At 43.7% G+C, this 24818-nt stretch overlaps 1 protein-coding gene across 4 annotated transcripts in view; it reads right to left on the bottom strand.

The window, feature by feature from the left end:
* The window catches only part of WWOX (WW domain containing oxidoreductase), a 1116547-nt gene that overhangs the window by 1028924 nt on the left and 62805 nt on the right, over positions 1-24818 (bottom strand). The gene's annotated exons all lie outside the window — the stretch shown is intronic.

Genomic DNA, 24818 nt, shown 5'->3' with positions numbered 1-24818 from the left:
GACAAACCTCATGGGCATGCACCAGTAAAGACAGCGATGGAGACAAGGACAATCTCCATCTTACACCATCAGAGCAGTGAAAGTGCCCACAGCTACCAAGAGGCAATGGGAAGTGAAACCCCTCAGGGCGGGACTACAGCAGGAAGGGGCTCCTAGGAGACCATCGTGGCACAGGTGAGCTGCAGCTCTGAAGATCTTGCTTTTAACTTGTCACAATGTGCCGCATGCCCACACCACCTCTGGAATCTAGGTATTCCTAGTCCTGAGAAGCCACGCTTTCTCTAGTTTCTGGCTTGGCTCAGACCTGAACCCATGTCTTGCAACTCTACCCTCCAGATGAGCTGCATGCTTTCAGCCACAGCTTGGATCAAACACCAGCTTCAACAGGAACGTCCGGCCTCTGGCATGACCTTGACTCTGCCTGCACCTCCAAATTTTACCTTCCTGCCCCCTTCCCCCATTCTCCTCCGCAGCCTCTATTCCCTTACCCTTTTCCTTGTACCCTGCTTCAATAACTTTAAAGCAGACTCTGATCTTCACTAATCTTTTCTGTTAGTCAAACGCAGAATCAAAACAGAGCATGTGTCATATCTTGTCAAACAGGGGTATTCTTTCCAGCGATCCCAGGGAAAATCACTGATACGATTTCAAAAGGCCTGTCATTTCTCCCCAGTACCCATGAAGGATCTTAACACCCATAGGTCTGTCAATACCTTTATGTAAGCCAGTGATTTTCCAGCCTGGGTCATGTCATATGGCCCAGTTTAGTGTCTGTGTAACATTTGCTGTTATTTTTCCCTAATATTATCTCCTCAAAATTTCTAAATGATGGTCCTACTATTCTGGGATTTTTCAAGTAAAGCTGTGTCACTCCAATTCTAGAGCCTTAAAACTTTATATTTTCCCAACTGAGGCAAGCAATCTATTCTTTTTTTTTTTTTTTTTTTTTGAGACGGAGTCTCGCTCTGTCGCCCAGGCTGGAGTGCAATGGCGCAATCCCAGCTCACGGCAAGCTCCACCTCCTGGGTTCACGCCATTGTCCTGCCTCAGCCTCCCGAATAGCTGGGACTACAGGTGCCCGCCACCACACCCAGCTAATTTTTTGTATTTTTAGTAGAGACAGGGTTTCACCGTGTTAGCCAGGATGGTCTCGATCTCCTGACCTCATGATCTGCCTGCCTCGGTCTCCCAAACTGCTGGGATTACAGGTGTGAGCTTCCACGCCCGGCTAAGGCAAGCAATCTATTCTATGTTCAGATGTAAACTCTTCTCACCACTTTGATAAATGTAACTGTATTGATTTAATACATATTGAGATGTACTAAATTTCATATAAATAGCTAGTTAGAAAACCATAGCAAGTACCTTTTAACCAACTGAATAAGAAACCACACAATCCCAAGTTCTCATAACCCTAGTAAGGAATTACAATGAATGAAGTGATGTTATAGTAATTAAATTCTGGGAATGCATCCATAATGCCTAATGGAAATGGAAACCTTACGAGGTCTTAATGCCTGGGAAACACCTATTACGTCACTGAAATCCCTAGAACCCACCACATTTATCTTTCTCCTTTAAAATTGGGTGAGAAAGTAACTGCTTTCTAATGTGGCTTGAACCATTCTTGCCCTGCTGAAGATAAGGTAAAGGAAGGACAAGAGACATGGGTCCTGAAACCTGGAGAAAAGATTCCGCACTATTTTCTTCCCTTTGGCAGGTCAAGGTACCGATTTCTGTTACACAATGTCACACCTTCTAGTGAAACTATTTCTGTAACCCTCCAAAGACTGAGTTCCTTTGCGTCTTTTTTTGGGGACAGAGTTTCAATGTCTCAGAGTCTCGATCTGTGTGTGGACCAGGCTGGAGTGCAGTGGCGCGATCTCGGCTTATTGCAACCTCTGCCTCCCCGGTTCAGGCAATTCTCCTGCCTCAGCCTCCCGAGTAGCTGGGACTACGGGTGTGCACCACCACGGCCAGCTAATTTTTTGTATTTTTAGTAGAGACTGGTTTTCACCATGTTGGCCAGGCTGGTCTAGAACTCCTGACCTCAAGTGATCTGCCTGTGTCAGCTTCCCAAAGTGCTAGGATTACAGGCGTGAGCCACCGTGCTTGGCCTCAAAGACTAAGTTCCTTGAGCACAGTCCTTTTATCTTTGTGCCCACCTGGCACCTCTTGCCAAGCTTGGCATTACTCAGCCATGTGTGAAGGGTGGGTTGGATGGGCAAAAAGACAGACAAGGAACCAAGAGCATCATTTGCTACTAACTTGCCTAAAACATTTACCCTCAGTTAACCTGGTTAAGATATAACTCAAAGAATAAAAACTAAAGTAAAGGGTGTTTCTTTGGGGAGATGGGACAGTTCTGTATCCTGACTGTGATGTTGGTAACCCAAATGTATATATGTGATAACTTTTCATAGAACTACACACACACACAGAGAGAGCCACACACAAATGAGTACACGCAAACACTAGCAGAACTCGGATAAAATCTGTAGTTAGTTAATATTATTGTGCCAATGTCAATTTCCCAGACTTGATTGTTATGCTGTGATTATCACTGGGGAAGCTGGGTTACAGGTACCCAGAACCCTCTATACTATTCTTCGCAACTTCTATGAGAATCTGAACTTATTTTAAAACAAAGCTTTTCATTTATTTTTCTTTTGAGACAGGGTCTCGCTTTGTCACCCAGGCTGGAGTGCAGTGGCGTGATCTTGGCTCACTGCAACCTCTGCCTCCCGAGTTCCAGCAATTCTCCTACCTCAGCCTCCTGAGTAGCTGGGATTACAGGCATGTGCCACCATGCCCGGCTAACTTTTTGTATTTTGAGTAGAGACAGGGTTTCGCCATATTGGCCAGGCTGGCTCAAACTCCTGACCTCAAGTGATCCACCTGCCTCAGCCTCCCAAAGTGCTGGCATTACAGGCATGAGTCACTGCATCTGGCACAAAATAAAGCTTTTTAAAAGACGAATGTAAAGAAGAAAATTCCAACAAGTCAAAGGATATCAACTGATCGACTGTCAGGTTAAACTGTGAGTTCTAGCAATTAAGGATTTGCGAGAAAAATACCAAATTGTACTTTTTTCCTCTCCAGTGGTTACCATCTAGGTCGGCAATGTCTGATGAAAATAAAGGGTCACCTACATATCGTTAACCTTTCTAGTAGCTGTGTCAAAAAAAAAGGTAAAAAGAAACAGATTAAATGAACTTCAACGATATTTTATTTAACCTAGTATGTCTCAAATATTATTTCAGCATGGAACTAATATAAAAATGTTAATTAAATTTTTTTATACTGTCTGAAACCTGGGAGGCATTTTATTTTACATCAACGGCTCATTTCAATCTGGACCAGCTACCTTTCAAGCACTCAACTGCCACACGTGGCCAGTGGCTACCATACTGAATGGGGCAGAGCTAGCTGCCACCTGTAAGTTGCTATTAAAGTCACTTTGAGGCCGGGTGCTCTGGCTCACACCTGTAATCCCAATGCTTTGGGAGGCCGAAGTGGGTGGATCACTTGAGGTCAGGAGTTCAAGACCAGCCTGACCAACATGGCGAAACCCCATCTCTACTAAAAATACAAAAATGAGCTGGGCATGATGGTGGGTGCCTGTAATCCCAGCTACTCTGGAGGCTGAGGCAGGAGAATCACTTGAACCTGGGAGGCAGAGACCGCAGTGAGCTGAGATCACACTATTGCACTCTAGCCTGGGTAACAGAGCGAGATTCTGTCTAAAAATAAAAAAATAAAAAGTCACTTTGAGAGCTTTTCATAATTGCACCTTTTTATTTCCTTTGAATGAATGCATATCTCCAGCATTTCATGCCTACTTCATGGTGACAGGATGCACCACCCTGGGAAGTAATATATCTAAAGCTCTCTACCAATGAGCTTCTACATGTAAACTTACTTAAAAAAAAAAAAAAATCACAGTTCACAGTTCAACTTGAAAAAGTTCTGCGGCTTCGAGGATTTGTATGCACTGTGGCGTATTCTTGGGGAAAGCTGTGAATCCTTCCTATCAGATCATCTTCAAATGAAGACAGAATCTCATCAATTTTAAACAGTGCAGTTGCAGAGGCAGGAGGGTCTTTGACGCCTGTTCTATATTCTATATTCTTCTGATTCCATGTTGCATTAAAAATAGAATATCAATTAAATAACAGCTTGACACGACCATGGAATGAAATCTTTCGCTATTCTCTGATAGTCCAGTTCTTGGCCTCCCTCTATGCACATATGGTGGGTTTGTGCACACACACCGCACCCTACCACTGCTCGCTCCTTGGCCCTGAGACTTGCTTTGGCCAATGGAATGTGAGCAGAGATGGCAGGAGTCGCTTTTGAGCGAGGGTCAGCACGTCCCTCTCTTCCTCTGTCACAACATCCAGCAGGGCAGGCTGCTCTGTGGGCCCTGGTGGCTGAGTGAGATCCCCATCTCACAGATCCCTCCAAGCAACTCATGATGAAAATACAGTTTGAGCAAGAAATAAACCTTTGTTGTTTCAAGCCCCGGAGATTTTGAGGTTGTTTGTTATTACAGCATAACTTAGACTGTCCCAACACATAATTCCATTGTTGATCCTGTACATGTGACATCAACGATTCTTTCCCAGACATCTCTCTGAGTATGAGGGCTTATCGCATCTGCTATATAACCCAGACTTGGTTTTACAGTGGTTTCATTACCGACCATAAAAACTGTAACAGTGGAACTGTATAAACAAACCGAACAGTGTTTTTACTGTAAAACATGAATGTAATATAAATATTTGTCTTTGCCTTCTCTCAGCATCTGTAATGAGAGCAGAAAATTCATGCCATATGTTTATAGTATAAAGGGGGAAAAAATAGATCTCAATGATTCATCCATGTGGGTGCCGGCTAAGCTGTTTAATATTTTTAATTCATCCATTTTCCTTCATATATAAATCCTCCACAAATCATAAAACGCTTATGATTGTCAGTCACTAAATTCACGATTATTTCTACACAGGGGTCCTGGCTAAGGCGAATGTGAGCATGAGGATAATGAGGTCATTTTCTCTGGCATCATGAGAAAACACCAAGCGAATCGCTACAGTCTGACCCTTGCCTACCCCAGCCCACCCCAGCCCCGTAAATTCAAATATGAAAACACTTCTCCAAACACTTCAAAATCCCTATCCTACCTCTGGCTGAAGTGCCACTGAACATTTGGGATCCTGACAGTTCCTGCCTTTTTAAAATCCTCCTATGGAGAAGCGCCGAACATGTTAAGTGGCTGCGGCTGCTGAGGACCTTCTGATATGGTGGAAGGAAGCGTTACCGTGCGCACCGAGGTCTGTGCCAAGCATGGAATCCAGCTTCACGTGCAGAGAGCAACGGGGGAGGTTTTTATACTGGAGCTGCAATTGAGCCCTTGATGTGAAGTTGCTGAAGCCTGCCCAAAGTGTTTGTGCAGGCTTTTAGGATGCAAGCCTAAAGGCACAGAGAATGATTCAATTTTCTCCAAATTGGCTCACGGACCAGAGGTTTCTGGAAACGGTCACCGTCCTACAAAATCCAATACTGCAGCGAGGAAGCTTTGTTTGAACATGACACAAATCTACTCAGAGGAGGCTCTGTGTGGCACCGAGGAGGCCAGCCCCTCGTGGGCACAAGAGTTGTTGACGGGAAGAAGGAAAGGAGGGGGCACCTCAATGAGTTAGAACCCAGGATGTGCAAGGCATGAAGGGGTGGTATTCAGGAGCTTTCGGCTCAGTGAGTGGTACTTGGCAGGTGTTACTGAGCATGTGCCACTAACCAGGCACTGTTATCTCATTTAATCCTGACAAGCATCCTACGGTTCGGGGATGCAATATCTCCATTTCCTGTAGGAAGATAGAGAGGCATATGCAGGAACACCTTGTCTGAGATCCACAACACTGCTACAGAACGGCGCAGCCAGGATTCCAACCTCCACTGGGCTGATTCCAAAATCCATGTTCTCAACCACTAACTAGACCACCAAAGTCAAAGAAAACCTTTCATGCTCATAACCAACTGGTCCTATGCCACCCAAAAGTGATGAGAAATACAGGCATTGTATCTGCTCTTGCCCGAATATTCTTGAGCTTGGGCCATAATAGAGGCCTTGCTTCCCTCCCCACCCACACTGCCCCCAACACATGCACACACAGACCCCTAGTGGGTGGTAGATATTATTATTACTATTAATTTACGTGTCTGTCTCCACACTTGAGACTCCTTGAGGGCAAGGACAACATCTCGTGTACCTATATGTGCTGAGAGTCCAGTGAGACTGCTGGTGTAGAATAAAGGATCAAAACATGCTTGTTGACTAAATAAGGAGACCTACAGGCAAACAATCAATGCACTATGTGATCAGTGTTGTCATAGATGCATACTTAAAAACCAAAACTTGGACCATGAGCTCTTGGGAGGAAAGAACCTTTGCTTTCTTTCTTTTTTTTTTTTTTTCGAGACAGAGTCTCGCTCTGTCGCCCAGGCCAGAGTGCAGTGGCGCAATCTCGACTCACTGCAAGCTCCGCCTCCCGGGTTCACGCCATTGTCTTGCCTCAGTCTCCCAAGTAGCTGGCACTACAGGCACCCGCCACCATGCCCCGCTAATTTTTGTATTTTTAGTAGAGACGGGGTTTCACTTTGTTAGCCAGGATGGTCTCGATCTCCTGACCTCGTGATCCGCCCACCTCGGCCTCCCAAAGTGCTGGGATTACAGGCGTGAGCCACCACACCCAGCCAGAACCTTTGCTTTCTTTATCACTGCCATATCATTGGTGCTCAATGCTCTACCTGACCCAGAGAAGAACGTTGACAACGATGTGCTGAACAAAAGAAGGAAGGCAGGGCAGGAGAGAGGAAAGAGAAGCCCAGGAAAGCTTTGTGGGAAAGATACCCTTGAACAGAGACTCACAGGATACAGAGGCAGATGTGGGGAGGAAAAGCTTAGCTGAGATCCTTCCAAGCAGAGGCCATAGTCTGTGCCAAGATGCAGAGAGACAGGAAGGGTTAGCAACAGCAGTGAGTTTGATATGGTTGGAACAAGAAAGAGAACGGCCAGACAGGAGCCTAGACAGGTAGACAGGACCCCAAGCAATTATTTTCTTTTCTTTGCCACCACTTGGAAAGCACACGCTAGGTACCACCGCAAGTACTCGGGTACCATCATGAACATTTCACATTAGCACTTTAGTTCATCTTCGCAACAATCTTGTGATCCAAGTACTATTATCAACCCCCAAGTTACAGATGAGGAAACTGAGGCAATAAGAACAAGTGAAGGTCACATGGTTTTCATAAGTGGCATAAACAGGATTTGAACTTGGAAAGGCTAAATTCCAGATGTGTTGCTTAGGCCCTCATAACACATTTTATAGCTCAATCCTTTCAGACTGATGATATTAGCAAGTTTTTGCAGTCCTTCCGTAAGTGCAGCCTGGTGCGGAAGAGGAACTCGCGGAGGCTAAATGAGTCCTTTCCAAGGGCCATCGTGTTGATGGGGTGGGCTATTTATTCTCCTTAAATAAAGACCTTCCATACCTCCAGTTTATCCACTTATACATCTAAAATATATACTATCTCTAAAAAAAATCTATATTTAATTATACAGCATCAGTGAAATTTCACTCAGGGAACAATAATCCAACATAAATGAATGCTTCCAATAGAAAAAGCTGTAATTTAAAATAAATTACTGTGTTCGTCAGAAAAAAACAAATTTACTCTCTTTATAGCAAGAAAAAAAATATTATCTGGTATTAAGTAGCCCCAGTCAATTAGAAAATTTCATCAATAGCAAAGAACCAAATTACCACCCTAAATTCCTCCTCTCCCAGTGTAGATTTCACTGTGGATCCCAGCCATGGAGTGCGCCGCCCGCTCCGGCCTGAGTTTCATTAAGGCTTAAAGTCAATTAAGCCACGAATTGGAACAATCATTCCTCCTTTGCTAAGTATTGATATTTTTTTCCTGGCCGCTTTAGGGGCTTTTCCAGTGCTCACGAAGAGATTTATGTTAGACAATTTCTTTCTGATTAAAACAAATCATAGCTCAACAATTCTAATTTCCTTCTTTCTAAGCAAGAAATGATCAGAGAACACTGAAAACAGTGATCAACACCCCACACGCACACCGCCACCACCATGCAAAGCCCGGCACTAAAAACCTCATAAAAACACTGCTAGACAGGTTCTCTCTCTCTCTCTGTCTTTCTGTCCCTGCTCTGTGTCTTCACCTCCCCTTTGTGTGTCTGTGTATCTCTCTTTCTCTGTATGCCTGTCTCTCCTCTGTGTCTATCTCTCTGTATCTCACTTTCTCTCTCATTAATTTCTCTTTCAGTATACATTTATCTTGACAGGCTTCAGGACAATTACTTATGAAACAAAAAGGAAGAAGGATATTAGAAGCAAAGCCAACCCCAGCTGGGTTTTCAGCTTTAAGTAGTAGAAAACAAGAAGGTTTTTATACTTACCTCCAAAACCCTACCATCATCTCAAGCCTTTTAATTTTTAAAGCCTTCACTAACTTCGGATCAACCTTCTCTCTCTCGATGACACCCTCAAGCACAGTCCGGATGTCTGCTGGATTTACACACTAGCACTCATGTATACACCTGCTCTGGGGTGCAGCTGGGTTTACCTGCTAGCGCTAACATATGCCCCCTACTCTCGTGTACAGCTGGATTTACCCACTAGCACTCATGTATACCCCATATCTCGGGTGGAGCTGGGTTTACCCACTGGCCCTGACATATACCCACTACTCTCGGGTGCAGCTGGGTTTACCCACTAGCCCTAACGTATGCCCCAACTATCAGGTGCAACTGGATTTACCCACTAGCCCTAACATATACCCCTACTCTCGGGTGCAGCTGGGTTTACCCACTAGCCCTAACGTATGCCCCAACTATCAGGTGCAACTGGATTTACCCACTAGCCCTAACATATACCCCTACTCTCGGGTGCAGCTGGGTTTACCCACTAGCACTCATGTATACCCCATATCTCGGGTGCAGCTGGGTTTACGCACTAGCCCTAACGTATACCCGCTACTCTCGGGTGCAGCTAGATTTACCTAGTAGGGCTAACGTATGCCCCCAACTCTCGGGTACAGCTGGATTTACCCGCTAGCCCTAATGTATGTCCCCTACTCTCAGGTGCAGGCTTTTAAGCTGCTCATTCTACCTAAAGGCCCAGGTTTCTGTCCCTCAAAATCAAGCTGGATTATGAGTCCACTCTGCATCACAGCCTGCTCCCACTGCTCCAGAATGACCAGGCAAGCTAGAGATTTTCCAAATCAGGATGGGTCATTTTCAAAGAACTAGAATAAAATACGTTTAACATAATAGACTGTAAATAAGGACTCTTTCTTCAACAAGCTACAAGGTAGATGACGAATTGGGGAGACTTCAGTAGCATCAACATGAAACCAATTCACACAGCTCAGTACTTAACGAAAACACACCAAGTTATTTGCACGTTCTGCTGGTCTGCTTTCCAAAAACCAACCAGCCGATATGTCCCTTCCTACAATGGCAGGATTACTGCTGCCCAGGTTATAATGGCTCAGCTGTTTTACTCTCTTACTCACTCAGTAAATATTTACCAAATCCCTCCAATTGAGCGGGCACTATGCTAGTCACTGGGGTTATACCAAGAGGAACAAGACAAGCAAGGCTTCCACATCCCTATGGTATTGCACCTCTGCTGCTGTTTGAACCTAGACAGCCCTGTGGCATTTCATCTCTTGGCTGTTTGTTCCCTGAGACTCAGTCTTTTCATCCGAAAATAGGATTCATAATATTAGCTATCTCATGGTGTTGTTGTAAAGATGAACTGAATTAATGCATTTAAAGTGCTTAGCACTGGAAAACAATGCTAGCTACTATTATTATTATTATTATCATCATCATCATTATTAATATAAAAATAAGAATTTAATAAGCCATCCAATTAAGCATGAAGTGTCAGGGGCCATATTCCTGTTCTGCAGGCAGAATTAATTATTAACTATAATTAATTAATTGCCTAAGTTACCTTCTGTGGGCCTCAGTTTTCTTGTCTGTCAAGTGGGGAAAGTTAAGTTGGATTATCTCAGAAAGTCCTTTCCAATCTGAGAATATTACCTTTTTACAACCACAATATACCCAAATGTAATCTGTTAATCCATAACTCTCTCCAGAAGGACAAATGACTTTGCTAATTCATACCTCAATTTTTCATCCTATTAGGTTTGCACAAATTTGCTCACATCTTTGCTGTCCCTGCAAAGCAATGGCTAAAAGTTATATAAAGCCCAATGGATCATACATGACTGAAAGAAACTTGATTTTTAACAGATTCTTTAAAACATTGCAGAATTATTTCTGTGTTTCTGTCTCCCCAAAAATGTCTATGTTGGCAAGTCTTTGAGGATGCCACAAATGGCGACTCCACCCAGCCACCTGATTATCATCATTAACACCCCTGCCAAGTGCCTTGGCTTCTCCTCCAAGGATACAAAATGGCCCACGGCCCCATGTAAACATTTGACCAGCTCCCGGTTATGTGCGTTTATAGACTAAACCATCCCAAACAGAAAGCAATTCTAAAATGACTACTTTTTTTTTTTTTTTTTTTTTGAGACGGAATCTCGCTCTGTCGCCCAGGCTGGAATGCAGCGGCACAATCTTGGCTCACTGCAACCTCTGCCTCCCAGGTTCAAGGAATTCTCCTGCCTCAGCCTCCCGAGCAGCTGGGATTACAGCCACGCACCAAGACAACTGGCTAATTTTTGTATTTTTAGTACAGACGGTTTCACCATGTTTGCCAGGCTGGTCTCGAACTCCTAACCTCAAGTGATCCACCCGCCTCGGCCTCCCAAAGTGCTGGGATTACAGGCGTGAGCCACTGCACCTGGCCTGCTATCTATTTTTAAATATCACTATGCGAATTCCGGGTATGAAAGGATGTGGTCTAGCACTGACATGCATTCCTACTCCTAAAGTGCCCATCACTACCCATAAGAGGAAGAATCCAGAAGGTTCCAGACGGTGGAGGAAATCAGATGAAAGACGCTCTAGAATAAAAGCTTAGCAGCCTGCTTGACAACAAGGGCTGTCGGGCCACAGTGACATTTCCAACTGTCCAATAAACAGAGACAATTTTGGGCTGGAGGCTGGCTGAGCTTTTGAGGGAATGAAAACAGCAACAACTTAAACAGGAAAAGTGCTCAGTAACGGCAGACAGCACAGAAGTGCAGGGACGGGGGGCCAGTGAGGTTTGAATCTGCCCTAATCCCCTCTGTACCAAACCCAGCCAGGCCAGGCCACTTGTGTGTGGCTGTCTTGCCTGCCCTCCGGGTATAATTATGAAGAGCTCCTCCCTTCAGTGTCAGCACTTCCTGATTCAAACAGTAAAGTGTCTCGTCACCCTCCTCCTAACACAGGGTTGCAGATAAGTAAACACACGTCTGTTTTCATGGAGTTTCTACAAGTGACGAACGCTTTCTCTTATAATTCGTTAATGGTCCTCACAACAGGAACTATTGAAAGGGATGATTATTTTTAGCCTTTGAGGCTCCGTGGATGGATGTTAAAGTTCTTCCTTGAATGTCAGGAACTGAGCAAGCCTGTTCAGCCCCCGTCTTGTCCTTTTCTGCTCTTTGCGCCCTTTTCTGCTCTTTGCGCTCGGGACCATGGCCAACAGGCCAACAGAGTCTCCGGACCCCGCACTCCCCTCCCTAATTCAGCCCAAATGTCTGTCTATCTCAATCACTGAGTGTGGACTGTATCACCGCCACTCAGACTCAGCCAGTGATGGCTGCCAGGACCTAGAGAATAAAGTCTATTCTCCTAAGACTGGAATCCAAGGCCCTGAGTGATCTGGCCTCATAGAGGAGCTGCCTGCCCTCTCCCCGACACCACACCCAAGCCTGACATCTCCATTCCCAGGACAAACTGGGATTACATTCTGCAGATGCTCTTCCTCCAGCTCCAGATGCACCCTTGCCGTGGGGGCTGTTCACAGTCCACCAATACTTTCTCCTGCAACCATCCTGCTTTGAAGCACGTGGGGAGACCATCTTTCATGAGTCATGGAACTATCACTCTTACCACACTACGCAGGCGCTGGCATCGATGACAGTTTAGGGGTATCACCTCATTAGTAAAATCCTTCTAGACTATCTTATGTCACTCACTCTACCACCGAGCATGTAATAGATGTTGGATAAATTAAAATTTCCCAAAATTTTTAAATTGCAGCCAACTTTTAAAATAGCCTGAAAATTTGGGAGCTAGTTGGTAAACTGGGTTGGGAAAACATTTGATTTTCATAAGCAAAGATAAAAATGTGTGCCTGCCCTTTTATAAAAGAAAAAGCAAGCTGCATGAGAACTGTTGAGCCATGCTTCTCAACTTCTGCAGATATCAAAATCTCCTGGAGTAACTGCAAATCACAGACGGCTGGGCCCCACCTCCAGAGATTCTTACCTAGTAGGTCTGGGGTGGGGCCCAAGAATTTGCATTTCCAACAAGCTCTCAGGTGACACTGATGCTGCAGGTCAGGGACCATGCTTTGAGTAGCACCATGTACGTATCTGCAGCATTGGAGACCACAGAGATTAATGAATGAAACACCACAGAGACCACTGCAAATGCATCCTATCCTTCCCTGCCTTAAAAATAGCACCCTTCCTGCCCCTTCCTTTTTATTTTTATCTTCTTATTGCTTACAATTTGATGTAGATTTTAAGCATCCTGTAATTCATCAACTAATTCTCTCCTGGCTATGCATTCCAAGTAATTAAAGTTCAGTAATAACTTATTCTTTCTGCTCCAGCACCTGCATTTCATTTGTTTATTTTCCCAGAGTCATAAATCTGAAGGGCTGTCAAAGTGCCATAATATTAGTTCAATAATCAAAGTTAATTAGTCCCTCTCAATGAACAACAACAAAGCCATTACAAAGATGCATTGAAGTTTCTCCCAGCTACCCGGTTTACAGGACGCATTGTAGTCGGAACAATTAGAATCTGAGAATTGTCGGTAAATAAGTGCACTGTTCCTCTGCCATTTAAAAGAAGACTGTGCTCTTCATTCATGCTGATTCATTAACTCCAGGGAAGGCAAAGCAGGTATTGGCTCCTGAGTCTGCACGCTCCCCAGCTGCCTAGCCTTACCAAGTGCATCCCAAGCTTCAATAATAAAAAGAGGGACAGGGGTTACAAAGAAATGAGTGGGGCCAGTCTCACTGCCAACTTTTAGTAACCCAATATCTTCAATAACTTTGGATTTATTATTTAGGGAATTTGAGAGATGTGAGTTTTAGCTGGGTTCTGATGAGAAGGCAGCCAGTGGAACTCGGAGGGCAGGACCAGGGCCGGTGCATAGAAGACGCTCAGAGGAAGATTCTGCCTTCAATATGAGGGAGAACTTACTAATTAAGAGGTGTGCAGAAGTGGGATGGGCAGCATGGGGAGAAAGGAGCTTATGCCAAAGCGGGGTGATTCCTGATCAGGGATGTATTAAAAGTGTTGGAGAGAGGTCAGACAAGGTGACCTGGGAGACGGATGCAACCCCGGGAACTTATGATTCCTTGCACACAGTGGAGCTTCCTGGGTAGTTATACATGTCTTGTCCTTAGAACTCACTGTCCAGTCTCTCTCAAAGATCCTTCTCCCCTTGAGGCCATGGATCCTGTAATAGTTATCTACCACTACATCACAAATTCCCCCAGAGCATAGTGGCTTAAAACAGTAACCATTTGGTATCTCACCAAATTTTGTGGGTCAGGGATTCAGAAGTGGCTTAGCTGCTGGGTGGTTCTGACTCAAGATCTCTCATGACATGAATCAGCCAGGGCCTTGGTCATCTGAAGGCTTGACTGGGCTGGAGGATTCCAAGGGGGATCATACACAAGGCTGGTGGCCTCAATTCCTTGTTGCATGGGCCTCTCCTCAGGTCTGCTTGAGTCTCATCACAACATGGCGGCTGGTGAGTGATCCAAGAGAGTGAGCAAGGAGAAGCCACGAAGCCTTTAGGACCTACCTCAGGAGTCATACCTGGCCATTTCTGCCAAATTCTATTCGTGGAGAGTGAGTCACTAATATGAGCCCATATTCCAAGGGAGGAGAATTAGCCTCTACTTGAAAGGAGAATTATCAAAGAATTTGTGGACAGACTTTAAAACAATCACAGCCACTTCTAAGGCTTCCTTTTATAGGGTCTTCAGAACCTTGGGCATAGCTGCATCTTCCACCTAAGGGTCAGGGACTAGCTCCAGATGAACTCTCCTAGGAACATAGGGTAGGCTCTGCCACCCCTACTTCTCTCTAGCATTAACCTCAGACCCTGTGGAAGGCCAGCTAGCTCCATACCAGGGCACTGGCAATGAAGACATGATAGGCACCTTTCTGCCCTCTACGGATGGAAGGCGCCCCCTGCTCCTTAGCACAGCATACCTTAATGGTTAATAACCTTAGTCAGATTATTATTATTATTATTACTATTATTTTTGAGACAGAGTCTCACTCTGTCACCCAGATTGGAGTGCAGTGGCCTAATCTCGGCTCACTTCAACCTCCATCTCCCAGGTTAAAGCAATTCTCCTGCCTCAGCCTCCCCAGTAGCTGGGACTACAGGCGCATGCCGCCACACCCGGCTAATTTTTGTATTTTCAGTAGAGACGGGGTTTCACCGTATTGCCCAGGCTGGTCGCCAACTTCTGAGCTCAGGCAATCCGCCTGCCTTGGCCTCCCAAAGTGCTGGGATTACAGGCGTGAGCCACCGCGCCCGGCCACCTTAGTCAGATTATTAACACATTGGTGGGAAGCTGAAGAGAGAAGTGGCTACTTCCCAGTGTTTTGATCATTTAAAAAAATTAAAAAGACATAGACTTTACAGCTGATGCTGGAATGAGTTAAGATTTTGGGGCTATTTGGATGTAATAAATGTATTTGGCATGTCAGAAGAACATGAATTTTGGAGGGCTGGGGTAGAATGCTGTGAATTGAATGTTTGTGTCTGATATGGTTTGGCCACGTCCCCACCGAAATCTCAACTTGAATTGCATCTCCCAGAATTCCCACATGTTGTGGGAGGGACCCGGGGGGAGGTAATTGAATCGCTGGGGCCGGTCTTTCCCATGCTATTCTCATGATAGTGAATAAGTCTCAGGAGATCTGATGGGTTTATCAAGGAGTTTCCACTTTTGCTTCTTCCTCATTTTTCTCTTGCTGACACCATATAAGAAGTGGCTTTTGCCTCCTACCATGATTCTGAAGCCTCCCCAGCCATGTGGAACTGTAAGTCCAGTTAAACCTCTTTTTCTTCCCAGTTGTGGGTATGTCTGTATTAGAAGCATGAAAATGGAGTAATACAGTGTCCCTCCAAAAGTATTATGGTGAAATCCTAATTGCCCACGTGATGGTAGTTGGAGATGGGGCCTTTGAGAGGTGACTAGATGAGAGTGGAATCCTCATGAAGGGATTAGTGCCCTTATAAGACACATGAGACAGTGCGCCCTCTCTCTCTCTCTCTCTCAATTCCTCTCAGCTCTCTACCATATGAGGACACAGCAAGAAACAGGCTACTTAAAAACCAGAAAGAGGGACCTCACTAAGAACTCAACAAGGTTGACACCCTCATCTCGGACTTCCAGCCTCTAGAACTGTAAGAATAAATATTTAAGCCACTCACTGTATGATATTTTTGTTATTAGCCTGAAGTAAGACAAAGAAGAAATATTGCTCCAACAAGATTTATGAGTATATTTTACGGATCTGTATTGGACAAGTTAGCTTCCCCTGCAGCGACCATTTACTGAATCTTTACTATGTGCCAGAATCTGAGAGTCATATTGGCATCTGCAGGTAAATCAGCCAAGGTTCAAAGAGATGACTGAGGCCAGGCATGATGGCTCATGCCTGTAATCCCAGCACTTTGGGAGACTCGGGCAGGAGGATCACCTGAGCAGAGGAATTCGAGACTAGCCTGGGCAACGTGGTGAAGCCCTCCCTCTACATTAAAAAAAAAAAAGAAAAAAAAATTAGCCAGGTGTGGTGGCATAAGCCTGTAGTCCCAGCTACTCGGGAGGCAGAGATGGGAGGATCACTTGAGCCCAGGAGGTCAAGTTTGCGTGAACCATGATTGTGCCACTGAACACCAGCCTGGGTGACAGAGCAATAACCCTATCTCAAAAAAAGAAAGAGAGAGATGACCAGATTTGCCCAGGGACACCCAGTGAGTTAGTATTCACACTGGGATTTAACCCCAGCTCTGTATGACTCCAAAGCTGGGGCTACCTCTATTCCACTGGATTGCATCTGCATATGTAAAAATTAGCTGCATTTTAAATATTTGTCTAAAATAAACCTTAACCTATTGCAGGGCATGCTGCCCCAGCCTGAGACTGGCTGCTTCATCTACGGTTGTTTCTCTATTTGTTCTTGCGTAGAGAAGTTTTATCACCACAAGGACCGTTTCTCCTCTGTTTAATCTAACACCTGCTAGTCTGAGATTCTCTAAATGTCCCACAATAAATGTGAAAAACAGTCTCAGGCATATTTTTCCCCTCTTAAATAATGGAGCCTAAATGCCGAGTGGCCAAAAGCAGGCCTTTCAGCCATTGGCTGAACACTGTCTGAAGATGAAATCCGTCTCTTCAAACTATGTCAAAATTGCTTAATAAGAACTCAGGGGAGCCCACATTAATGAAAGGATGCATCTGCTTTGGGTTTCACATTATTGGGAGTGATGGTTCGGAGCCAGCCACCTACGCTTGACTTTCACTCTTTAAAACTCTGCGGTTAATCACAGCCCTCATTATACAAAGGTTACAATGGATATAAAGTTTGAAAGATTCGGTTCAAGACTGCGAGCGGCGGCCAGGAAAAAAAAAAAAACAGGAGAAGACACAAAGACAATGATCAAAGAACAATGAATAACAGTCAAGACTAAGTCAGTGCAAAATTTTCAGAATGAGAAATGAAACGGAAAACTTAGAGGATAAGTACCAAGCATAAGTTTTAGATATTCTGGAGATAGGAAACTCAGAATATTTTAGCAACCGATTATGTCTATGAGGGGAATGAATAATTTATTATCTGATAAAGAATGTTCCCTAGGCCGGGCGCGGTGGCTCATGCCTGTAATCCCAGCTCTTTGGGAGGCCGAGGCGGGCGGATCACCTGAGGTCGGGAGTTCGAGACCAGCCTGACCAACATGGAGAAACCCCGTCTGTACTAAAAATACAAAATTAGCTCAGCGTGGTGGCACATGCCTGTAATCCCAGCTACTAGGGAGGCTGAGGCAGGAGAATCACTTGAACCTGGGAGGCAGAGGTTGTGATGAGCCAAGATTGTGCCATTGCACTCCAGCCTGGGCAACAAGAGTGAAACTCCTACTTAAAAAAATAAAATAAAATAAAATAAATAAATAAAAAAAGAATCTTCCCTGAGCCTGTGACAAGAAAGGTCAAACAGGCAACTGAAGTAGAATGGTAAATACACTATATACTACTCGAAAAGGAAGTCTGGAATGGAAGGCAAAGGAAAGAGCTTCCTTGGCCCATGTTCATCAGCTCCCTCAGAATACAAGCAGCATGGGGGATGTACTTTTTAGGTACCCTCATATTAGGAGCCCAGAAGTATTCATACAAATAAATGCAAATACTGTATGAGTACAATACTTGTCTAAGTCCTTGAAAAAGGCCAATCTTCCGGCATCATCCACACACCAGCTGCAAATCCTGGATCCACCCCGTTATCTCCCAGCTGTGTGATCCTGGGAAAGTCTATGCCTCTTCCAGCCTCCAAACTGCCTCGTCTGCACAATGGGTTTCACACATAATACAAATACTTCACTGTTAAATGCTAAGCACAGTACCTAGTACAAAGACAAATAGGAATATCCAACCCCCCACCTGCAGGTGACAATAATAGGACATTTTGCAAACGCCCCAAAGAAGAACTTCAGAAACTTTACCTTCCTTTGTGAGCATGCACTTATTGATTTGAGCAAGTGGCTTATATAGTTCTTGCTGATTTGCAGACGTGTTTATATCATACTTTATTTATTGAAAATCCAATACTATACAGAAAAACAATTTGTAAAGCAAAGAAATGAGGAACAAATCTAATGACTGATTTAGGATGTGCTCTTCCCAATAATCTACAACTATTAATAATATTAATAGCTTTTATCTTTTTGTTTAGCTAAAGATCGTTCAGAACAATGGGGATAAGCCCTGTGACTTGTGATGCGTTGACGAACGATCATTATTTCCAAGCCAAGTCACCAGCTTAGACACGCATGAGGCTCGTATTTTACCCGCCCCACGTACCACATGCCTCCCCCCAACACATATACCATAAAAGAAGGCTAAGGCCTTCCATCCGCAAAGGCAAATCATGGGACTTAACCTTTTAGTGTCAAAGGAGATTGCGGGGAATTCCCACAAACAGTGAAGCTATACCAGCTCATAAAGTCACTGAATTTGAAGGAGCCTAAAAGTAGCTGGAGTTTTGCAGAAGTCCTTAAAAGTGCAAGCAATTTACTCCTCAGCATCCTAGCCCATCTTTCCTTAATATCATGCCATGAAAACACAGGGTGTGGCAGTTTCCCGGCAGGGCAAACAACAACAACAAAATGAAAACAGAGGTGTCAGTATCTATGAAAAGCACAGCAAAGTGTTGAGCCCATGAGCCTAATATAATGGTTGGTACTGAGTGCTCCCTATCTGAAAATAGTGTTAAAGTCATTATTTCCGATGCTTATCAATGAGGCTGCAATCACATAATGCTGTCAGTACTATCCCTATGCCTTCACTCCCACAAAATAAATAGACCCGGTATCAACTCTATTGAAAACCTGAATCATTACAGCACTTCAGCAGCAAACCCTGTGGTTGCAATCAACTGAGCATGCGCTCTCTCCCTAAAACATGCACATTCCATTACCTCTGGCTAATCTTTTATTTTTACCCCTCATCTCTCTGCTTTCTCAATAATCATTTTGATATAAACCATTGCTTGCTGTTCCTGATGACTAATCCCTTAATCATCTTTCCTAAATATATGCAGAGTGTATTTCTTTGTAAATACAAAAGAAAAAGCAATCACATAAATAATTAAGATGGCTTTTCAAATGACAGTTGAGTGCTAATATGAGCTACACTGGAAAATACTAATCAACAAACTAAATACACATCTATTAAAATGTAGGAGTCCAGACATATGAAGACAGAAAAAGAATTCATTGCAACTCCATTGAAATCAGGCTGATAAACATCTGCCCTAGAGCTCCTCTTTCAGCCAGTTGGAGAGGTTAAGAAAAGTAAGCATCACTTTGCACTTTCATGTGTGAAGAAAATATTATTATTGTTGTTATTAATAGCAGCAGCTACCATTTAATTGAGCACTTACTTTATTCCACAATGGGTTAAGACTTTATATACACAGAGTCGATGTGTTTAATAGAACCACCTATATCTCTGAATGGAGATATTATGATGTGCATTTTACAGATGAAGAAACTGAGGTTTAAAGAAGTTAAGAAACTTGCCCAAGGTCATAAGATGTATCTGATTCTAATCTTTGCCACTATAATACAGTATGTTTTATAGTCATGGTTATGAACTGGGGATGATTTGCACCCCTAGGAGACATCTGGCAATGCCTGGAGACATTTTTGGTTGCCACAAACATACTTGGGTCACCCCTCCCATATGAGAGGGGAATAGATTCAAGACACATTCTGGGAAGTCAGGGGTGAGTCAAATAGTAACTCTAAGAGAGGGCCACCTGCCCCTCTTCCCATACCAGCCCTCTCTGACCAACCTAGTGGCCATCTCAATGTCCAGCAGATGCTGATGTTTCACAACACTTCTTGGGCCCCTCGCTATACTAATGGCCAGTCCCCAACAGAAGCTCTTCTGCACTCCCTGTTAAACAGATCTAGTGAGGGCCTGGCAGGCATGAGGCACATTGGTTACTTATAACAATCCATCTCCTCTCTCTCAATCCACCGCCCCTGCCTCCCAGTCTCAGCCTCATCCCTTTTCCTCCTGCAAACAACGTAGGGAGATGGATGACATCAGGTCCATCTGCTCCCACTCTACCCTACCTCCTTCTTCCACAGGACCAGAGTTTTAGATCCCAAGTTCCGGGGATCTAAAATTTAGAAACTAAAATTTAGAAATCTAATAGAAACAGAAGAAGGAGGAACTCAGAGCCCCACTGGGGTCTTTTAAGAGCTCTACACTGGAATATCAAGGTCTTGCTATAGCTGTTCACGAAGTGTGTTTTGATACCTAATAAGCTGTTGTTCTTTACATGCAATGCCCCTCGGAGGTCCTGAGATCTCAAGACAGGGAGTGGGATATGCCAGACCCGGAGAAATAAAGCAACAGAAGCCCGACTCCAATAGATACTGGGTAAAGGAAAGAATAAACCATGGTAATGCAGGACTCAGACACACCTATCATTGTCCCAGACTTAGAGAACTCACATGGAATCCTAACACGCAGACACTGCTGCTAAATAAAAGAGAGTCCACTCCATCTTGAAAACAGGAAAACATCTTATTCTGCTAGCCACACTGGCTTCTTGGAATACACAGGAAAACGATAGGTGCTTGTCTTAAGAGGTGACGGCACCAGTGTGTAATTCACATAAGGATGTGAATGAGGTAGATCACATCTGTATGCTGTTCCACAACATAGGAACAAGCCCCACTGCCCCATTTTCTTTATTTAAATATGAATGGGGGCTGATGTGCCTCCCTCTCCTCCCTCTTTTTTTAATTATGCCAAATGGATTGGCCTTTTAAGACAGTGGTTTACTTCTGTACTGTCCCTGTTACCCTATTTTAATTGTTTTCATTTCTTCTCTTACTTCTAACTTTGGAGCATCTAAAACAGCTCAGCAGGAGGGCATTTTCCCATGAAATAATTAGTAGTCTTAGTAATTACATATAGGTTCTTAATATACTTCTATATGGAATGTGTTTTCACTTAAGTTATATTTTATTAAATAGCTGCTTCTCCCCAAAAGTAATTTGAGAGCTCTATAAAGGATATCTTGAATATAAAGAGACGACAGGGTAGATCAGAGTGGCTTCCTCTAAGAAATAGGATGGATCCTGAAATTAATCACTCAAACCGCAGCTAGAGAATTTGAAAGCAAAATCTGCAAAGTATGAACATTGATACTAAACATGGTAGAAAAGATGGGCCATGGGGTGAAGCAGACAGACTTGGAGTTTGGAAGCCAGATGGACCGAGCAAGGAGCCTGACTCTGAGCTCACCAGCTGTGCAACTCGGGTGAGTTCCTTCACCCTTCTGAGCCATCCCTTGGCTCGTCTGTAAAATGCAAAAAAAAAACACCAGGTTTTTGCATCCTCCTGGATGAGGGATATAAAGTGCCCAACACAGCACATGACAGGGATTTGATAAATGGGGGCTGTTAGCTGTCCCACTGTGGATGTGAGAATAGCATTCTGCTGGCTAAGAGGCAGACATGAATGTTCTAGAACATGGCGATCCTGGAATGTGCAGTGAAGGCAGGAAGAGGAAGAATGGGCAGGGAAGAACAAGTTGGGATGGAGGAATGAACTCTTATCTCCAGAAGCAGAGCTAAGAATGCCTACAGAGCCTTGGCACATGACAGCCTCCGCTGAGCCAAACGGCCCAAAGACTTCTGAATGAGCTTTTGCTGCAACGAAAAACTTTGGATCATTTTGAGAGCCTCCCGTGAGGCACCAATATGTTGCAGTACCTTCCCGGCCCCGACACTGATGTGATTCATCATAGGTAACATATGAATACGCTCAAGCTGGCCAGCAGCTTGAAAAATTGGAGTCTATCAAATTGACCTTGAGAAACACAGGAAGGTAATATTTAGTGATATACCAGATGAAATCCTTGCACAGAGATGTGAGGTGAGGAAGGACCTGAAGGGAAGCAGACCAGCAAATATTAAGGGTCAGGGAGTTGGGGAATGATATAGAGACCAAGCCTAACAGATGTCACCAGAGCAAGAAGGCCTTACAACTTCACATCCTCTCTGCAGGGTATGAATGCTGCAATAGCATGAAATGGTAATGACAGTTTCTGGTGCTAAATTTGAGTGTCCATAATCATCATCTTGGGAAAATGAGGAACACAATATAATGGCATACACAGAGAACAAGTGAAAAGATGAGAGATGATGAACAGGTTGAGTTTCTTCAGCCTGCAACCTATCAAATCTAATTTTAAACATTCGGAGTCGCAGGTATTAGTTTTGTTTCTGTTCCATTTTCCTTTTTCTGTGTCCCCGACGGTGAATGATTTTGAATAATTCTTAGTCTGGGATCACTGGTCTACCTCAAGGCACTATATGTTAGAGTTAAACTATATAACAGTAAATTCTATCATCTGAAATTGACTCACAGGGACCCAATTATGGCTCAAAATATAAGAAAGAAAGACTGAACAGTGGGTCTTTGAGATCATCCCATCCAACCTTTTTCCTTAAAGATGAGGAAACAGAGGCTCCAGATAGATCCAGAGGCTTACCCAAGGTCCCATCGTTAATTGGGGCAGGTCCAGGAATTTCTGCTCTAAGCATCAAACAATAATTAAAATAGGATAAATGCAGATGAACGTGTTCTCATATATATTGTGTTCTCAGAAAAGAAGAGGATAAATTTAATAATGCAAAAACAGTTGTGCTACAGCATTATCTTCCAAGACTGGTTTAAACATGAATGTCACTGTACAATCAGGTTATCATAGTGTCACTAGCGTCCCTGGAATTTTACCTTTCTAGTTTCAAATATTACATCAAATGGGCAGAGGTTTACAATTTTGACATGCCCTCCTGCTAGTCCCAAGTACACTGCAAGCCCTCAACAGTTGTCGGTCTACACTGTCAGTGGGAATGGAAATTGGAGCAACAAGATAAGAAATGACTCGGGAGGTTGGGCGTGGTGGCTCACGCCTGTAATCCCAGCACTTTGGTAGGCCTAGGCGCGCAGATCATGAGATCAGGAGATCGAGACTGTCCTGGCCAACATGGTGAAACCCCATCTCTACTAAAAATATAAAAATTAGCTGGGCATGGTGACGCGCGCCTATAGTCCCAGCTACTCGGGAGGCTGAGGCAGGAGAATGGCTTGAACCCAGGAGGTGAAGGTTGCAGTGAGTCGAGATCGTGCCACTGCACTCCAGCCTGGCGACAGAGTGAAACTCAGTCTGAAAAAAAATAAAAAGAAAAAGAAAAAAAAGAAAAAGAAAATGACTCGGGAACTGTTACCAAAATTTTAAATGCATATGCCCTTTGAATCAAGGAGTCCACTGCTAAGCGTCTGCCCTAGGCATTTACTCACAAATGCATAAATAAAGAATGTTCACAGCAGCATAGTTTAGGCCCAATATCAGATGAAATTGTAAGAAAGACTGATGCAAGAAAGAGAGAACTGTGAAACACCATTGCTTGGAATAACAAATAGCAAAACAATGCAAACAACCTAAATGGCCACCAAAGGGAAGACTGGTTATAACATAAGCACATGATGGAATATTATGCAGCAGTTCAAACAATGAAGTAGATCTATATGCACTAACGAGAGATTTCCTGTAGTACTAAGTTTAAAAAAAAAAAAAGTACAGAACAGAATGTGAGTATGTTTGCTGGTATATATATAACCTTTTTCTGGAAGAATACATAATGTTTATCTTCCAAGAGAAGGACCAAGAAAGACTTGCACATTTCATTTTTCACCTTCCCATTCTGCATGTAGATTCAAATAAGATGCACGTACTCCCATTTGTACTCTTCTCAATACATCTCTAAAGATTACTACTATCCCACCTACTAGAGGTTACTATTTTTTAACGTTAGTCAGAAAGAGAATAAAATGATCAGAAAAAGTAAGACTGTGTTTTCTTTGTTATTTAACCCAAAATAATAAGTCCAGTGAGCTCAAGATAAGGGCTCATTTCAAATATACTGAATTTCAAATATTTCATCATAAATACACTGAGAAAGCAGAAATAAATCTTCCTTTCCTTTATTTTCATAACTTTTCAGTCCAGAATACAAAAAATTTTCTTAAGTACACTGTGGTCTGTTTCTTCAAATGGCAAGAAATCTTTCATAGCATTCGAAAATCAAGATGGCCTCTGCAGGGTGTATCCAGCCCCCTTCAGGCTCTGCTCCCAAACATGCTGCTCTATCTCCTCCTCCTCTCCTCCCATGGCCTCTGCACCTGCCATTCCCCTACCCCATCTGACCCTTTTCCACCCTCTTCAGGTCTTTCTTGAGATCTTAGTTCAATCACTTCTTCCTTGGGGACCCCAAAGGTCTCCCAAATCCCTGGCATCATTACTGATTCCTAGGACCACTCACTGTTTTTTCAAGTTTACATTAAGATCTGTGTTTTTTGACTAAGTTTGTCTTGCACAATAGGCTGAAAGCTCTAAGAAGACGTGGCAATGTCTGTTGTCCTTAACAGTAGACCCCAGCACCCATCACAGAGGTGCACTTCATGAATATGTGAATGAATGAAAAGTGAATGAATGCAGTCTAGACTTCATTCTGAAATCCAGTGATGTTTCAAAAATCAAACAGCTCGCATCACTCTCTAGCTCAAACCCTCTAATGTCTTCCTCACCGCTATCTCAGAGTCCACCAGACACCCATCCCCCAACAGCACCTCTCCTTACCCAGTCCATTGATCTGCAGCCACACTAGCTTCCCTGATGATCCTTGAAATCTCCACACTTGTGCCTACCTCTGAGCTTTAGCATATGCTGTTCTCACTGCTAAGAGATACTTCTCT

Source organism: Pongo pygmaeus, chromosome 18, assembly GCF_028885625.2.
Source record: "Pongo pygmaeus isolate AG05252 chromosome 18, NHGRI_mPonPyg2-v2.0_pri, whole genome shotgun sequence".
In the NCBI taxonomy this organism is placed as follows: Eukaryota; Metazoa; Chordata; class Mammalia; order Primates; family Hominidae; genus Pongo; species Pongo pygmaeus.
This window is presented reverse-complemented; position numbering and strand designations above follow the sequence as displayed.